Source organism: Salminus brasiliensis, chromosome 23, assembly GCF_030463535.1.
Source record: "Salminus brasiliensis chromosome 23, fSalBra1.hap2, whole genome shotgun sequence".
In the NCBI taxonomy this organism is placed as follows: domain Eukaryota; kingdom Metazoa; phylum Chordata; class Actinopteri; order Characiformes; family Bryconidae; genus Salminus; species Salminus brasiliensis.
In genome coordinates, this window is record NC_132900.1 from 6,547,481 (window position 1) to 6,564,251 (window position 16,771).

The 16,771-nt window shown below is 40.8% G+C and overlaps 2 long non-coding RNA genes across 3 annotated transcripts in view; one reads left to right on the forward strand and one right to left on the reverse strand.

The window, feature by feature from the left end:
- Positions 1-3,424: 3,424 nt before the first annotated feature.
- The window catches only part of LOC140545880 (uncharacterized), a 45,959-nt gene continuing 32,612 nt past the window's right edge, over positions 3,425-16,771 (reverse strand). For both annotated transcript variants that reach the window (XR_011978291.1, XR_011978290.1), the window contains one exon: positions 3,425-4,065. This is a non-coding gene — a long non-coding RNA (uncharacterized lncRNA). The remainder of the gene's footprint in view (positions 4,066-16,771) is intronic.
- LOC140545881 (uncharacterized) lies at positions 3,914-14,012 on the forward strand. Its single transcript, XR_011978292.1, has 3 exons — positions 3,914-4,067; positions 7,023-7,093; positions 13,975-14,012. It is a non-coding gene; the product is annotated as an uncharacterized lncRNA (long non-coding RNA).

Below are 16,771 nucleotides of genomic sequence, written 5' to 3' on the forward strand. Positions count from 1 at the left end.
GCAAAGCTAGTGTAGATGGAATAGGGGGTGAAATAGAAGCTGTTGTTGTGTTGGGGGTGGGCTTTATACACACCACAGGGCACAACAGTGGGTGGAGCCGGAGGATGCGGTTGCCATAGGTACTTGGAACGATGCCAGATGAAGGGAAATGTATTTGCATGTATTCAAATTTCTCATGAATAATTTACAACACCGGTTGTAAATGCCAGGTCGATGCTGGCACAAACGCACTCACGCACACACATACGCCTCATCTCACCCTCTGCGTCTTTACTGGTACCAAACAGGCTGCCTTTTATCAAAGGGGAATGAAGGGGAATGCAGGTATGCTATGCTTTTATTGTGTTATACATCCATTACTGTTAGAATAGTTTTGTAAATCAAAATGATCTTGATAGATCCTACATATCAGCCCTTCAGTTTTATTTACTACATTATTCTGCAGATGCTGACATTGTGAGGGCCTTCTCCTGATCGCCTGGTAGTTAGATGTATATTTAGGCATTTAGATAAAGATAAAGAGAGGACACTATTGTATATGGGCCTCACACCCTTATCTTTCATAATCCTGGACTGTGACTTTGAATGGCAATTGTATGGAGTGGTGTAAGATGTAAGAGGGTCGTTGGGCAGTGCTGAACTGACAGCAGAACCGTATTGCATTATCAATTGCACAGCTACATTTCTAAACATGTGATCTTTCATTTGCCTGTACTGCATCCCTCTGTACCCTACAGTAACACATGATGTGGCTTATTGGTCCATTCTATTGCTCAGGAAGTGATGTAAAAAGGGGGCATGCAGGGATTGGGGGGGTTTATTAAAGGGAGTGGCCAAGAAGGGAGGTAAACAGTCTCCATTTTGCCCAAATGAAAAGCCAGTGCCTATAGTGCTGTGTTTGCTTATGCATGTGCTGGGTTTAGTGGTATTGAATTAGGTGTAAAACTGTTGGATGTCCATTTTTATTTATTTTATTTTTTTAAAGAAAAACATATATATATATATAAAAATATAATATTATATTGTTTTGAGGGGTAAATACTGTATTTGTTCATTTAACAGGAAAAAAATACACACTACTCAGTACACATGTGCCAGCTTTAGCTTGGGTTAGCACACGGCTGACCAATCCGCTCATTTTCTATTACTGGCTAATGCAAGAAGACCCTTAATATTTAAATAATTAAATCATTACAGAAAATTATTTCCGTGTGCTTTTATTTTATTTCAAATAAAAAAAAATATATTTCCAAATAGGATTAATCGAATTTATATACACAATAAACTATATTTTAGAATATATAAATATATATCCGCAATGACTGAACTGTCAACGAGTGTGATTTCTTTCGTGTCTGATTTCTGTAATTGTAAGCGATTTATTGTGAGGAACAACAGCATTAATTATTGTTAATTATTGTTATTATAATTAATAAAAGCCCGGCTAACTATAAGCTCCCAGTAGTGCTGCAGCTCATGCTGTGGAGATGTGTGCTGAGTCTGTACAACGGGCTGGAGCTCTCTCTGCCTCTTTCTTTTTCTCTCGGTAATTGGACAATTTAATGTAGATACCCCTTATACAATTATTAATCTTAATGTTCCTAAATTGTTATTGTTACAGACTGTGTTTAAGCTTTAAAATATGTTAACAGTAACATTTAGCTAAACGTTTTGCCCGTTTGTGGGTGAGACGGTTTACCATTTATATTTATTATCTAACTAGATATTAGCTAAATCTTTTTAAATTTTCCTCTTTCCCTCAGTGAACAAAAAACGTGTAATTTATACAGGTTACACTTCTTTTCCACAAATATTTGCTCAAATAGGACATTTGAGTTTCTCTTAAAAAGGCTTTAAAGTGACCAAGTATAGTTCATATAGCTAGCTAACGTTATAATGCTAGCGCTAGCTAAACAAGCTAACAACAATAGCTAGCTAGCTAACAATAATACTACTGGAATCAAGTATAAGGATTTTCGTTAGATATTCTATATATATAGTATATAGAATATATAGTATATATTGTATATATATATATATATATATATATATATACACATATATATATATACTAACACAATTTGTGTTAGTATATATTGTATATATATATATATATATATATATACATATATATATACTAACACAATTTGTGTTAGTATATATTGTGTATATATATATACTAACAGTAATTTGTGTTAGTATATATTGTGTATATATATATACTAACAATAATTTGTGTTAGTATATATTGTATATATATATATATATACATATATATATACTAACACAATTTGTGTTAGTATATATTGTGTATATATATATACTAACAATAATTTGTGTTAGTATATATTGTATATATATATATATATATAAATATATATATATATATATATATACTAACACAATACGTTTTCAAAAATAATATGTAGTGTTGTTTGATACTAATAATCTAAAAATATGTAGCACTAAATACGTGTATTTTACTAATTTACACCGTCGGTATCACCTAAAAAATGATAAGGGGTAAGGGATAAGGGAAAACCTTAGCACTGACTTGAAAGTCAATAACATGTTTTTAATTTTGGTTAGTTAATTTATCATGACATTTGTTCTAGCAATGATAGCTAGCTACAACACTCGTCCATTACCCTGTTGTAAACTATGGCTAGTAATGATCTGAATGACCCATTATAAGACTGTTGTAGAAATCCGGCTCTTTTTTTCATCTGTTTCTATTATTTGCGCTTCTTTCAGCTCCATGATTACTTGGGAGTTGATCAAACAGGCCTAAAGTCTTTCTCTTGCTAATCAAATCAGCCCATTAAAAAGTTTGATCAAACTTTGCCCAGCGCCCGTCAGTGCGGAGGCCCGGCAGCTTTAATTCAGTCAGGATAAATAAACCGTATTTGGGCGAACACTGACACTCGAGGCCTAACAAGATTAACCAAAGTAGACCAAGTGTGGCGATTCATGCTCTGTCTTTTAATGTGGGGTGTGTGTAGCCTATGAGCGTGTCTAAAACCAGATGCAAGTGCTTACCCCACTCAACCAGTTCAGTGCACTTTGAGCCTATTTAGCAAGCCCACCCAAGAGGAGAGCAGTCAGCCTGAACAAGTGAGATTCAACACATATTCATCTCCTCTCGCTCTCTTTCTCTTTTTTTTTTATACACACACCCACATACATACAAACACACACACTAGGGTGCATTACAGGATTTTTGACTACTACTAATTTACATAATACATACAACATGCTGTATATCCATTCCAATTTGACACACACTTGGGCTGCCATTTACATTGGAGTGATTATAGTCATCAGAGCACCTGACCTTTTTTCATATACTTATATTTCCTATTACATGTGGCCTTTTATTCAGATGAACAGACACACACACGCACACACTGCAGAATACTTCAATCAGAGCTTTATTGAAAATCGCTTTAAGACAAAAATGAAAAAGGAGCTTTTACTCGTGATGTGTGACATATTCCCTGTTGTTGATGTGCTGAGGTGACTAAAAGCATTGGCGTCAAAAAAATGAAAAAGCTCTATGCAGTAATATAGAAATATTTGCTTATTGCTTGGGTACATTTTTACAGTTACCAGTAACTGTGTTTGATAAGTGTAGCTGATTACTTATATAAGATATACGTACAGAAAACATGGTTATTATGGACATTACATCTAAAAGGATATCTAAATAATATCTTACCTCTTTTGATGTACTTACCTGCTGTAGGACAGTGCTCAATCCTCTGGTGTTTACAATACAACAAAAATGGCATGGCAAAACGTCAAGGCCTTTAGGATTTGGTATAAATCAAAAGGACCTCTGGAGCAAAGGTACGAAGTTCAACAGAAACTCATTTTTCGAGCTTGTGCTCAATTCACAAACACACTACACAGTCCTGCTGTGAAATTCTGATGCTTTCTTCCTGTCCTCCCGGTGCTGGACCTGAACGAGAGCTGTCCGATGTCACTGTCTTCAGTGTGATCCTTTACCAGAGGGACCGGTCCGTCTGCTTTTGTCCTCATTCTGCATCCCTACAGTGAAATGATCTGTGAGTAAAGAACAAAAAAGGGATGTGGTTACTACATTGAAATGGACTAAATTTTTTGTTTATAGCCCCAGTCAGGCTAGTTTGTGGGCCAGCAATGACAGAGGCCTCCAAATTGCATTTAAACACATTGATCTGTATTTGGTTTCTTCCTTTTGTATTACAAGGGGGCTTTATTGGTGACGGAAGGGCCATTTAAATTTTTAACAAGCAGTTCAGATCATTTCTATGTGTCCTATGTGACCATTAAAATAAAGTTATGTGGTGTTAATCCAATGATATTTATTATGAGGAGTGTGAATAAACTCACTGCCAGTGATCGGAAAGCCTTGGAGCTGTTTGTAAATATGTAAATACATTAGTAAGGAAAAGCTTTCCGTTTAAGCTCTTAATACGATATATCAGTATATTTATAGAAGAAGGCAAAATGTCCTTAACTTTGAATGCAAGTCAATGTAAAATAAGAGTTCATTCCAACTCATTTCTATTGGTCCATTGATCCAGAACTATTTAAACAGTGTACAGAGCAGCTATATGAGAAAACTAAAAACGGACAAAAATTGAAGTACATGTATTTTCATTGGAACAGCAGTAATATCATCTCTATTATAAGTAAACATTACAACTCCGTATGTATGTATTTGTATATATATATATTTTTTCTACTGTTTACTAGGTGTGGCCATTTTATGATGAATTGAACAATAGTGAATACCAAATCTGTCACCAGTTTCTCTTCTTCTGTAAAGTTACCATTTTGGACATAGAAGCCTTTTTAATGGCAGGAAAGAAATTGGGCATATTTTGCAGCTTTTAGCTGCTACTATTACAGTAAAGTCTACAATAATTCCACATGTGAAAATAAATTTGAACTGTCCCTGGAAGTAAGTGACTTGCAGCACATTTTTCAATGGCATATTTGTCCTCAAAGCAGTAAAACTGCTTGGATGTGTATTTCACAGCCCTCTGTAAGTGCCTGTCACATACAGTACTTTGCAAAATGGCCGGTTTGAACTGTCTGCAGATACTGTTGAACTGAAGTGTATGTGCTGGTAGAATCTCTGTATAATGTTAGCATAAATACATATTAGCATTAATACAGAAAGAAGTATGACTTTCTTGTTAGCGTGTGTTGATATGAGCCAGATGGGCATATGTTTGGTTTCTGACATTTGTTGAGTTTCACCAGCAGCTCACTTGATTTACTTTAATGAAGAACTGATTGGAGTAATTAGGTGCTGGATGGGAACCGGAAATACTGAGCTTTCTCAAGGAGAGCACTGAAAATGGTGAAACTAACACACACACACACACACACACACATACACACAGTTTCATGATTATTTCTATTTTCATTTTATTCTAATGTGTTCCTTTGTCTTCACTATTAAACACTGGCTACTAAGATAAAGATTCAAGCACACATTTGTCTCGGGCACAAGAGAATGTATTAATAATAATTTTATGTAAAAGTTTTCTGTGAGGCAGCTTCCAAAACCATTAACTACTTTGCACATCTGGCACTATTCACCACTACTGTAAACAGTATTGTCTGTAAATGACTGTAAAGTTGTGGAAAAATCTGTGCAAGTGCAAAACAGTGTTTTGAATTATGATTAAAATTTTCTGTCTGGGAGCAGCCAATCAGAATAAATGTGGGACAGGAAGGGGGAGGGGCTTATGCTGTGTGCATAACAGCCCTCGATTAGGGCTTCCTTTCTGAAGGCACTGCTCAAATCATTAAATTCCTACTGAGAACATCAAATACTAAAAAAAAATGATTTTTCATCAAGATGTGGTCACCAACACAGCACCATCTCATCCGGTTCTGCGGTAAAGTCAGTGACCCTAATGTCCAAAACTCATGATATCTGAGTCTGCACTGACTCATAGACACAGACACTCACAAACCAGCAGGCCGGTGACCCCTGAGCCCCAGTATAGGCACAGGTCACCGCTCAGGCTGTCTGGCCCCACCACACACACACACACATACACAGACACACACTCTGTCTGGGTCCTCTATGTGACCTCTGGTTTTGGGGTCTACGTGTGTGTGGTGGGGGGAAGAGGTGCTGGTTGTGTTATTGGGGACGAAAGTAAATCCACTGGGACCATACTAACACGGCCCATGGGACAACAAAACTAGACACACAGACACACACACACCACACCCACACACACTTAAACTTGAGACAGTACTGGCACATGTGAAGTTAGCCTTTTTGATTGTCTTCATAGCATGTTATTATTATGTGAGTTTCACTAAACAAAGCGATGCACTGAATTTGGTTGGTTCAAATGAATTATTTGCACATTAATCATATATATATGAAACACAATCTCCAAAATTGTGCGTGTACAGGAGGGCACTTTTAGTGGAAATTAATAAATAAGTGTATAATAACATAATTTAGATACATATATATGTATATATACATACAATAATTTAATTATAGATACATGTGTTTCACTGGACAGCAGCAATATATATATATATATATATATATATATATATATATATATATATATATATATACACATTTATAGTATTTTCATTTTTGCCACAATTGGAATCTGCCAGTTGTTTATACTATCATTTAAACTGATGATTGGACCAATAGATATATTCAAATATGACTTATTATTTAAAATATTTTTTCCTTCTAGAAATGTTTTCCTTCTATAAAGACTGAAAATATTTGTTGTGTGACATTGACGATATATATATGATATGTAATGTACACAGATGAATCAAGCAAACCTTTCATTTTTTCATTGCAACTAAAAATGAATATATGACTGAAGCCTCTTTGAAAGTGATGCCGTTACAGTGGACAGAATAGGTCTAAACTTCTGATCTAAAGACATCAGTGGTCCTCTGTAATCTCCTGATAAAAGCAAGTGCACTGTCTTTGATGTGCCTAACACACACTCTGCATGTCTTTAATTTCTTAGTGGCAAAAGAGTACTCCATCACTGCAGAAGCCCCATCTAGGTTCTTCCCAGCATGTGACTAATCAGCAGGGGTAAGAATGCAGAATTGGTTTTAAAAATACACTGAATAAACAAACGTGACTGGGGAAACTGCACAGTAGTGATATATAGGCAATAAAAATCCAATAATGATGCGGTACGAATGTAGTGATTCAGCTACCGTGGGATGTTAGAATTGATTACAACTGAAGATAATAATACTGAATATTAAAAAAACTAGTATGTACTTATTTTTTCCCAAAACAACATTTTCAGGCTGTTTTTTTCTGCTAGTTGTTTTTTATTGCCTATATGTATTTTTATTATCTGTATTATCTTGTGTAAAGGTCTATATTTGTATAATAATGCTGTCTTACCACAGAACATTTTAATCAGATCAAATTGTGGTGAAATCTGACATCCTGAATCATTTCCTAAATAATCACATTCGGTTCAAAATGTTGTGCAGAGATTTACACCCCTTGAGCCTCTAGACTGTCTGCAAACTCGCTCTAACTACAGTGTTGTTAGTACATCAGCGAGTCCCATCTAACATTATGATGGTTATCACTAAAACATCAACACAGATGAGTTGAGTAAACTGAAAGGCAGTTTTAAGTTGATGTATTTTAGTCATTTAAGTCATGTTAACATTTAATCAAGTAAATTTAGTGCATGACCTTTTTCAGTCTATGGCTCATGCTTGTAGTTTGTACAGCACATAGTACCTCATACAACTGTAATAATGCAAATCTGGCGGTTGTTCTTTACTTTGTGTCAACAATTTAATAAACCAATGAATAAACCAGTAGAAATCCATCAAAAATTAATATTTAGTAAAATATTTTTACAGGGAACATTTTGGAGATACAAGTTTTTTGTGTGCCAGACACAATATAAGAGCTAATAAAGCAGACTCTGCTGTGTGCACAGAGGAAGACTAGGCCAGACAGAAGCCGTCTGCCAATGGCTGTTCTAATAGTGTAATATATTCACAATTAAGCAGTGGGGGGAGTGTGTGCGCGTCTGTGTGTGTGTGTTTGCTGGGGGTCGGACAAGTGTCTGGTCAGCACTATGAAGGGAGACGTGGAGAGGGGAGACAGAAGGGTGTCTGGGTGCAAGTGTGTGTGTGTGTGTGTATGGGGTAGACATGGATTTAGGAGAAGTACCAGGGTGTCTGGGTACAAGTGTGGGAGCAAGATTTGAATGGGCCTTGGTGGGGGTGGGGGGGCAGTGTCTGGATGCAAGTGTGTAATTTATGTCTGTATGAGGGTGAGAGACCCAGCTTGAGTGTGTGTGTGGGGGGGTTATGGGGTGAAGTTCAGGTTTGAATTCAGTGTCTGGACTGAATTTAGACTTTATTAAATCTGGTGTAAATGGAGAAGAGACTGCTGACTAGTGTGCAGTTGTGTTATGATAACGGAAGTGTAAAACAGTATAGGTTTTAAAACATGTAATTTAATTCACCCTTACAGAACGCCAGCAGCTCTTAATGTTGTGGGAAACTTTCATAATGAATGGACCAATAGAAACAGAAAACTACTACAGTAATACAGTTATGATTACACTCCTTTGTGTGTTTGAGATCGGGTTTTGGTCTAAAACAAGGCAGATATGTACACATAGACCGTTGTAAAAATTGTCTATAAGAAACCTGTTTTATGTAAATTTTTACCACAATCAACATTACATACAAAACTCAACATGACATATAGGTTCTCTGGTATTTTTGGATGGTAAATAAACCAGTAAAAGTGTCATTGTGGACACTGTGACACCTGGTTTCTATCCCTGTAAAAAAAAATCACTGTTTTTGTTACTATTACAGAAAGATGACAGTGACAGTGTGGGGTCTAATCTCAACCACAGAAATTCATTTATTTAAAGTTATAGTGTGGTAACAAAAAAAATATATATTTAAGCATTAAACATCAATATTTAAACATTTGTCTTATCTCTTTTTACTTATCGCAAAATTAGTCGATCGACCAAGACATATTTGATGTCTTCTTTAGTTTTACACTAGAACCTAAAGGCTAATGAAGCCAACAACTAATAGAAGTTGGAGGCCTAAATCATCACAGCTGACTCAAACAATTTATTAAGATCTCAAATAGACAAAGATACACTATATTTCCAAATCTTTGGGGACAGCCCATCTAATAAAGGAATTCAGCTACCTTTAGGTTGCACCCATTGCAAGTGCACACACAAACAGCAGATTAGCTTGAAGCTCTTGGCAGAATGCCTAATGCCAGGCGTGGGCTAGAGGGGTATGAAGCCCCCCTGCATTGAGCTGTGAAGCAGTGGAACTGTGTTCTCTGAAATGATGGATGGTCCAGTACTTTTAGGATGGGTTGGGGAGTTGGGGGGAAATCTAGCAAAATGCTTTTTTCAGGATAAACTCTTTTTAATGCCCTTGATTTCAGAAAAAATAATGAATGACCAGGTGTCCCAAAACTTTTGTCCATATACGTATTTCAGAAATGGTCCTTTGTGTACCTAAAGTGGTTCTTCAGTGGCATGTGGTTGATGTGGCGCAACAGATAACACCACTACCTGCCACTGAGCTACCACACCATGTGGGAGACTGGGGTTCGATTCCTGGTCTGGGTGACTATGCTGCGCTACACCAATAAGAGTCCTTGGGCAAGACTCCTAACACTACGTTGACCCACTTCTGTAAGTCGCTCTGAATAAGAGTGTCTGCTAAATGCCATAAATGTTAATGTAAATGCATTGCGTTTAAAAATGTCATTGCTGGTTTTCCCACAATTCCACTGAACACTCTCTCTCCCTAGTTAACATTGTTTTTTAACGTGCATGTGGACATGCAGCCACGCACATCTTACAAAAACCATCCCAGCATTAGCATTTGTAGGCTGGTTTCCTGATGATATTATCATGCTAAGCGAACAAACTATGGAAGCAAGTGCAGAAACTGAAGAGAAGTCTAGTGTGGGTCTTTTCTATTCTGGGCTTCTTTTCAAGTTTTTTTTCTCCACTGATAACTGATGAAGCCAAGAGAGGAACAGAAAAGGCGAAGGAGACTAAAATGGTTAAAAAAAGGAGGACAAAGTGAGTGAGTGAGTTTTGTGTGTGAATGTGTGTGTGTGTGTGTGTGTGTGTGTTCTCATTCCGAAACCCCCTCCTTTGGCTGGATATTGTGTCTTTCCAACAAAGACGTAGGCCCTCATTAAAAATACATGTCATTGGATCACACCTCGGCTGAATCAAGAGATTGTGGCGAGCTTTAAGAGGCCGTGACTGAGCCGTGAATGGGTGGGCCAGGACAGCCGTGGCAATAGAGCGTGGAGCCCAGCATAAGCACAGCCCAGCCCGCCCTGGGCTATGGGAACCAGGTCCCAGGGGTAGGGGTCACTGTCTGTCTGTTAGACCCCAACAAATCTTTTCTAGCCCAAATTCTACCCAAGAACATTTTTAATGGGGCAGATTCGGGGATGGCTGCAAAGAAGCAATGTTCATATGATGTGTTTGGGAAGCTTTTCGGCTAAATATCTGTTTAAGTGCTTCAGTACATTCAACATGTCTGTAGCAGAACCTCTAATCTTTGAAACAGTTTCTCTACCAGCTCTTAATGGGGAAATCCACTAATCCACTCTAAAAAACTTCTTAATGGGGAAATCCACCAATGTTTAGTTCAATTAAAGCTCTTAAATGCTCATAATGAGGAAATCCACCAATTTCAAGTTTAATTAAAGCTATTTAAAGCTCTTAATGGGTAAATCCACCAAATTTTTAGTTCAATTAATGCTCTTAAAAGCTCTTAATGGGGAAATCCACCAATATTAGTTTAGTTCAATCAGGGGGATCAGGGTGGTTTGATGTGAAATGTGCCACTGTTTAAGAGGTTAGATTGTAGATTCAAAACTGGACCGTACAGTAGATGTGAACCGGGCGAGCCTTATTGTGCTGACAGTGGCCATTCTGAGGGAGCGGTCAGGCCGAGGCTGAGCTATGGGCTGAGTGCTGGAAGCCCCAGAGACGGCAGAATGAGGGCGCCTTCTGAGCTCACAGTGCTCTGTCCTCTCTCCTGCGCAAACATAACGAGCTCTCGCTCTGATCTGAAGCACTGTTTTAATGGAGCGCTTTTCACACGGCTTTTCATTATCTTTTCTTAAACCATGAAATGAGACCCACAGGGCAAATATGAGAGATGGTACAATGGCGCCAAGTGCACTGTGGTGTGCGTGTGTGAGTTGGGCAAGATGGTTGTGAGAGCATGAGCGCGTGCACACACACACACACACAGAGACCTTCCGAGCACCCTCTGTGCATATCTTTGCCCACATAAAAGCTGCCGCACACTCTGCAGTGAGACAGAGAGGGCAGGCTGTATATGTACAGGGCCTCTGTATATGTAACCCATCAGCAGCAGCAGGGTTTTCCCATCAGTTGATAATGAATGAGAAATGACCTCCCGCTTTTTGGAAATAAACGAATCAGCTGTGAAAACAGGCTTTTCAAAAAATTTCTTATAAGGAGTTTCTGAGCCTGGATTGGGCATTTCTAAATGGGGCAAATGGCAGCCAATCAGAACAGACGGCAATCAGCCACAGTGACGAAAACAGCTATTAATCACTGCTGTTCATAAACCCAAACAAAATGGGGAAAAGCATAATGCAGAAATGTAAGATACAGGCCCTATGTGGCAATAGATGGAGCCCTGAAACTGCATCAGTACAGAAAAGCACTCTGGTGCTTCAGAGCAGCAGCATGTCCTCCCACTCCTGAAATGAGGACCCCTGGGTCCCCCTCCATAGCTGTCTAGTCTGCATGCCTAACGGAAAAGGCAGGTGGCACAGATGCACTGCTCCTCACCTGCCTGCCCTCTGCTTCCCAAAATAAGCCCACAATGTGCAAGCAAAGCTCGGCCCCTATTCTTCACCAGAACTAAGCAGAAACCAGCCGTCGCAGGGCTGTGCTGCAGCTCGACTTTGTTCATTGCTACATCTTAAAGGAATAGTTTGGTCAAAAATGTAATTTCCACCACTTTCCTCTTTTTTTTTTCTTCCTCCAGATGTATTCGATTGGCTGAGACATGATTGCGAGTATTTAGCTAAAACCACAATTTCAAATGTTGCCTGTACTATAGTACATTGTTATAGGAAATGATTTGGCATTCAGTTATCATGCAGAATCCACGTTTGCAGCAGCTCCAGCTCTGTATGGGACGCCCTGATGTGGTCTGAGGTAAATTTAGTTGCTGATTTAGGCCAGAAACGTACTCAACACAATTACGCAAATGCCGTCGGCCGGCCAACGCTCTGCAAGTGCACAGTCCTGCTATACAAACTGCGTCACTGTGGTGGTTAAAACACTCAGTACTCCAATCATAGAGGAGAAATCTAAATCTAAACTGGTCTGCCATGACAGCTGACTGGAAAAAAACATGCCGGAGGTACAAGACAACTTGGCTGTCGCTGTAGCGTCCCTTATGGCAAAGCTCAGAATGCAGCTCGCACTTGCGTTGTCTTGCATCGTGTTGCGTTATGAAATGTGTCGTGAGAATTTTTTGAATGCAACTACGCGTGAAACCCTGTCTGCGTAGCTCGAATTGTCTGCATTTGTGGCCTTGCCTGAAGTATGTTTCGGGTCTTAGGCGAACAGTTTGTATGAACCTAAATTAGCTTCATGATTTCAGTGCAAAACTAAAGGAGCACAATTTAGGCATTAATCAGGCATGTCTTGGCTGACTGTGTTGAGGCTAAGGAGACAATTTTGTAAATTACATTTTTGCTGATCTATTTCTTTTATCTACAGCTAAATTTTGCAATTCAGGAGTTAAGCCCTTGGTGTTAGTCAAGGCGGGAAGAACCGGACCATATTTCTGATACTGACAATTGGACTGGCATAATTTTAGACAAACCGTGATTCCAAAAATGAACGGAGAGCCACCATTAAATCATTACGAACTTTGTGGTTCCACCATGTCATATTTTCCTGTCTTCTATTAAATATTTGGGACATTTGGCTTGTAAGGAGTAGAGGACAGAGGCCACACAATATCAAGACAGAGTCAGAGGGAGAGAGAGAGCGCGGGAGAGAGACGGACAGAGTGAGTGACAGGAGGTAGGAGGTTAAACCCTGCCGGCTATTGTAGGGCCCCAGCTGAGCGGACATTTTGTTGACATGGCGATAAGGTTTTAAGCAGTGGGCGGGAGGCCGGCCAGACCGGTCGGGAGAAAAGAAGAAGAAGGGGGAGAAGTTTGAGGAGGGGGAGAAAGAGAGGCGCACAAAAGTGGCATTACTAAGCTTGATTTCAGCGAGCGCTGAGACGATTAAACCTACAGAGGGAGAAGGAGAGGGAGAGTTGGAAAAAAAAAAGGAGAGAAAGGGGGTTTGGTGCAGGGACAGGTCTATTGAGGTTGTTTTGGCAGGGGGATGTGAGGGTGCAACGGAGGGAGGGGATCTTTTTCTGCTGAGTAAATGAAGCTTAAAGTGAAGGGTATAAAGGAATCTAAGCCAGCAAGTTCAAGCGTACCTCTTTCCCCCCATTCATGCTAACCTTCCTTCGCCAGCGCTGGTGAGGTAATGGCCTTCCCTCTTAAAGGGGTAATGGCAGCCGCTCCGTTTAACATCAAGTGCATTTACAGTGAAGGGGCCTACTCATGTTTAATAGCGACGTGTATTATTGCTGGTCAAAAGCGGTCTCTCAACACCCATTAATTCAGTACCTAACTGGGATACGTGAGTTTTTTTTGCTGTGAGTGGAGTGACCAAGCCTGTAGACCTTGCAACCAGTTCTCGGACATCAGAGCTCAGGCCATCTCTGGTGATAAATATTCACAAATTACTGTATTATTACCCTTAGTCTTAAATATAAATGCTCGCAAATGCTTCTATAAGAGAGCCAGAGTATTTCCTCTGTGGCATCTATCCAAAGAATACTTTCTGGCACCTTCATTTTTAGGTTTGCACAGTGTGGAAAGCCTTGCACGGATCAAGACTTACACCGTCCTTAGTGATGCTGAATCCACCGAATGAAGATGAGCCACCGGGATCTCATGGGCAGGTAAAATAATCCTATGTTGTTTTGGAACAGCTTATCAAAATGATCTGTTACTCTCATATCTGAGTCAAAGGGACTACAGGGACGTGGACTGTCAAAAAGTTGCTGAGAGGGACAGTGCAATAGCAAAGAAAGGGAAGAAAAAAAGAAGAAGGCGGAAGCGAAGCTGCCAAAAATATCCCACAATAAGAGACGCCGTGGTGCGCGATAGCCCGAGGAGGGCTGTTGAAAATATTGCTGCGAGCGTCCCATTGTTTCTGAATAAATAACCAACTTCTTGTCTTTTTAGCATCCATTGTTTTTGCCCATGTTTCTGCCCTGATCAGGAACAATGTTTGTCATTGAGGTGGACGTCTTTGCCGCCATCTTTTCCGAAGGCGCGGAGGCGCTAAGACAAAGCGAATATCGGCAAGCGCCGAAGCGGGAGCTTTCGTCTGAATAACCGGTGAACTTGTGCACCACACACAAAAGAGCTAGAGAGTGTCAATCAGGCAGCCATTGTGAGAAGGCAAGACAGAAGGGGGACCAACCAAGGAATTATGGCAGCCAGTAACCATGGGAAGTGTTTGCACTATGAGGAGAGGATGGACTAAATGTCTGGACCTCTATATCACCTCTCGATATTGCTAGAGAAGGAGGGGGGAGGGTGATGTGCATCGAGGGGTACCCTGGCCTTCTAGCAGAACCTTCATAAAAGAAGCGTGAAGTTAGGCAAATACAGCCTCTAAGTGATTATTAAACGGCCGGGCTCATTTACATTCGAGCCCAGACAGGCAGGGCATGGGCCAGCCATGCAGATGAGGACTCCCCCCTTTGACCTTGACATCTGGGGTCCTTCTTCACCTGCTGTGGAGGCATTCAGGGTGCTATACCCGGGCCTTGCACTTTCCTTGCGTTCCCACGGCCTGCAACCATCCGCCCACCGCCCCCTCTTCAGCATCACTCAAGAAGAATGTTCTGGGACTTAATATTTATGTCATCAGAGTCTTCCAGACTGGCATTGTCTGGAATCGTTGGCTTACCCACCCCCATCCCAAGATTAATATTCCGGAGTTAGACGCACTTGATGAACTCCTACTATGGCTGCCTTACGAAACGCTGATGTCTGCAATTAGATGCGGCGAGCGTTTCCAGGCTCAAAATTGTTACTTCATTTCAAAGAGAAAAGAAGGGGCTGTTTGCGTGTTTTCCACAGCCCAGGTTCCCTAAGTATTAACCCCATTCATCTGCATCAGCTGTCAATGGCTACTTTCGGCTCGCTGAGAGAAGAGGGCCATTATACTCAGTTAAGCCCATTAGAGGAAACTCACAGGCCTGACCCTACCCTTCAGCTAAAGAGGAATACTCTGTGAAATTCAGCTCTCCAAATGGTGTTCACTCAGATGATATAGCCTGTTTTAATTCGGCTGCTAAAAATCACCTCTGTGTTCTTCTGTGGCTCCACAGAGTTCTGTGAATATCAGGCACAATATCAGTTCAGTGATGAAAAGGAACCACTGCACTGTAATTTCTCGGCCATCTTGGCATTTTACCTTCCTGTGAACGTGTGCTGCTGTGTGTTCCTCTACATGCATGCAACCTAATGCAGATGATTCATTCCTGGCACGTAAAGGGTCAACTCTGCTTCTCTCCCCCTTGACTTCCTGTTCCTGCCTTGACGTGATTGGCTATGGGCAGACCCTTGCTTTCTCTTGCCTTCTCCTTTGTGCAGAGGGAGATACAGTAGCTTTGTGGTCTTAGTGTCCTCTCGTAGTGCCACACAGGCAATCCAAGGAGCCACCTCGAAGCTGTCTGAGATGCTGATCGGCTTTTTGCTAGCGAAGCCGCTTCTGACAGCTCGAGCGGCCGTTGGTTGTGGCGTCAAGTGTGGGGTTTATTCAGTGCCGTTATTATTTGGGGTGGGGTTGTGTCTGTGTGTGTGTGAGAGTGTGTGTGTTTTGAGTCGGGGGGGCTGACGACGTGTCATCGCATCTGTTTAGGCTGAATGACATATGTGCAGTCAGGGTAGGCTGAATATGCAAATCAGACTCTCACGTAGACGCATACGCCGAGCCAGACACTATTCTTTCCCTGTTACCCCCACCCCCCACCCCCCCATCCCAGCCCAACACACACACACACACACACACACACACACGCACACATACACATCACACTCATACACACAATTTAATGGCTTCCATTCTGTCCCAGACAGACAGACCTCCCCCAGCACCCCATCCCTCAAAGACGAACCCCCCAAAAAACCCCATGTTCAAGTGCAAACCCACCCCGTGTTCCCCCAAGACCTCTCAACCCCCCTCGCTACCAACACATATACGCACACAGCCACGACTAGACAAGCAACATGCGAGCACCATTTTGCCGCTGTTGTGCGTCTGGACCGTGCCCCTCCAAGTCTGCCAGCCACTGTCTGGTTTACACTTAGCCGCCATAACCGAATCGAAACAAAGGTGGGGCATGCTGGTTACGCCGGCCTTTCAAACGAAAGCGCCACCTAATGATGCCGCTCATTTAAATACCAGAAGCTAAATGGAGCCACATTCGCCGCGTCAATCCTGAGCCTTTAGAAACTAGTGACGGTTCCTGCTTTAGTAGATCACACTAGGGAGTGACACCATGCAAGCGCATGATGTGACAAAAGAGATAAAGCTGGTTTAAGACGTCGCTTTAGTCTTAGCAAATGTCTGAAATGTCC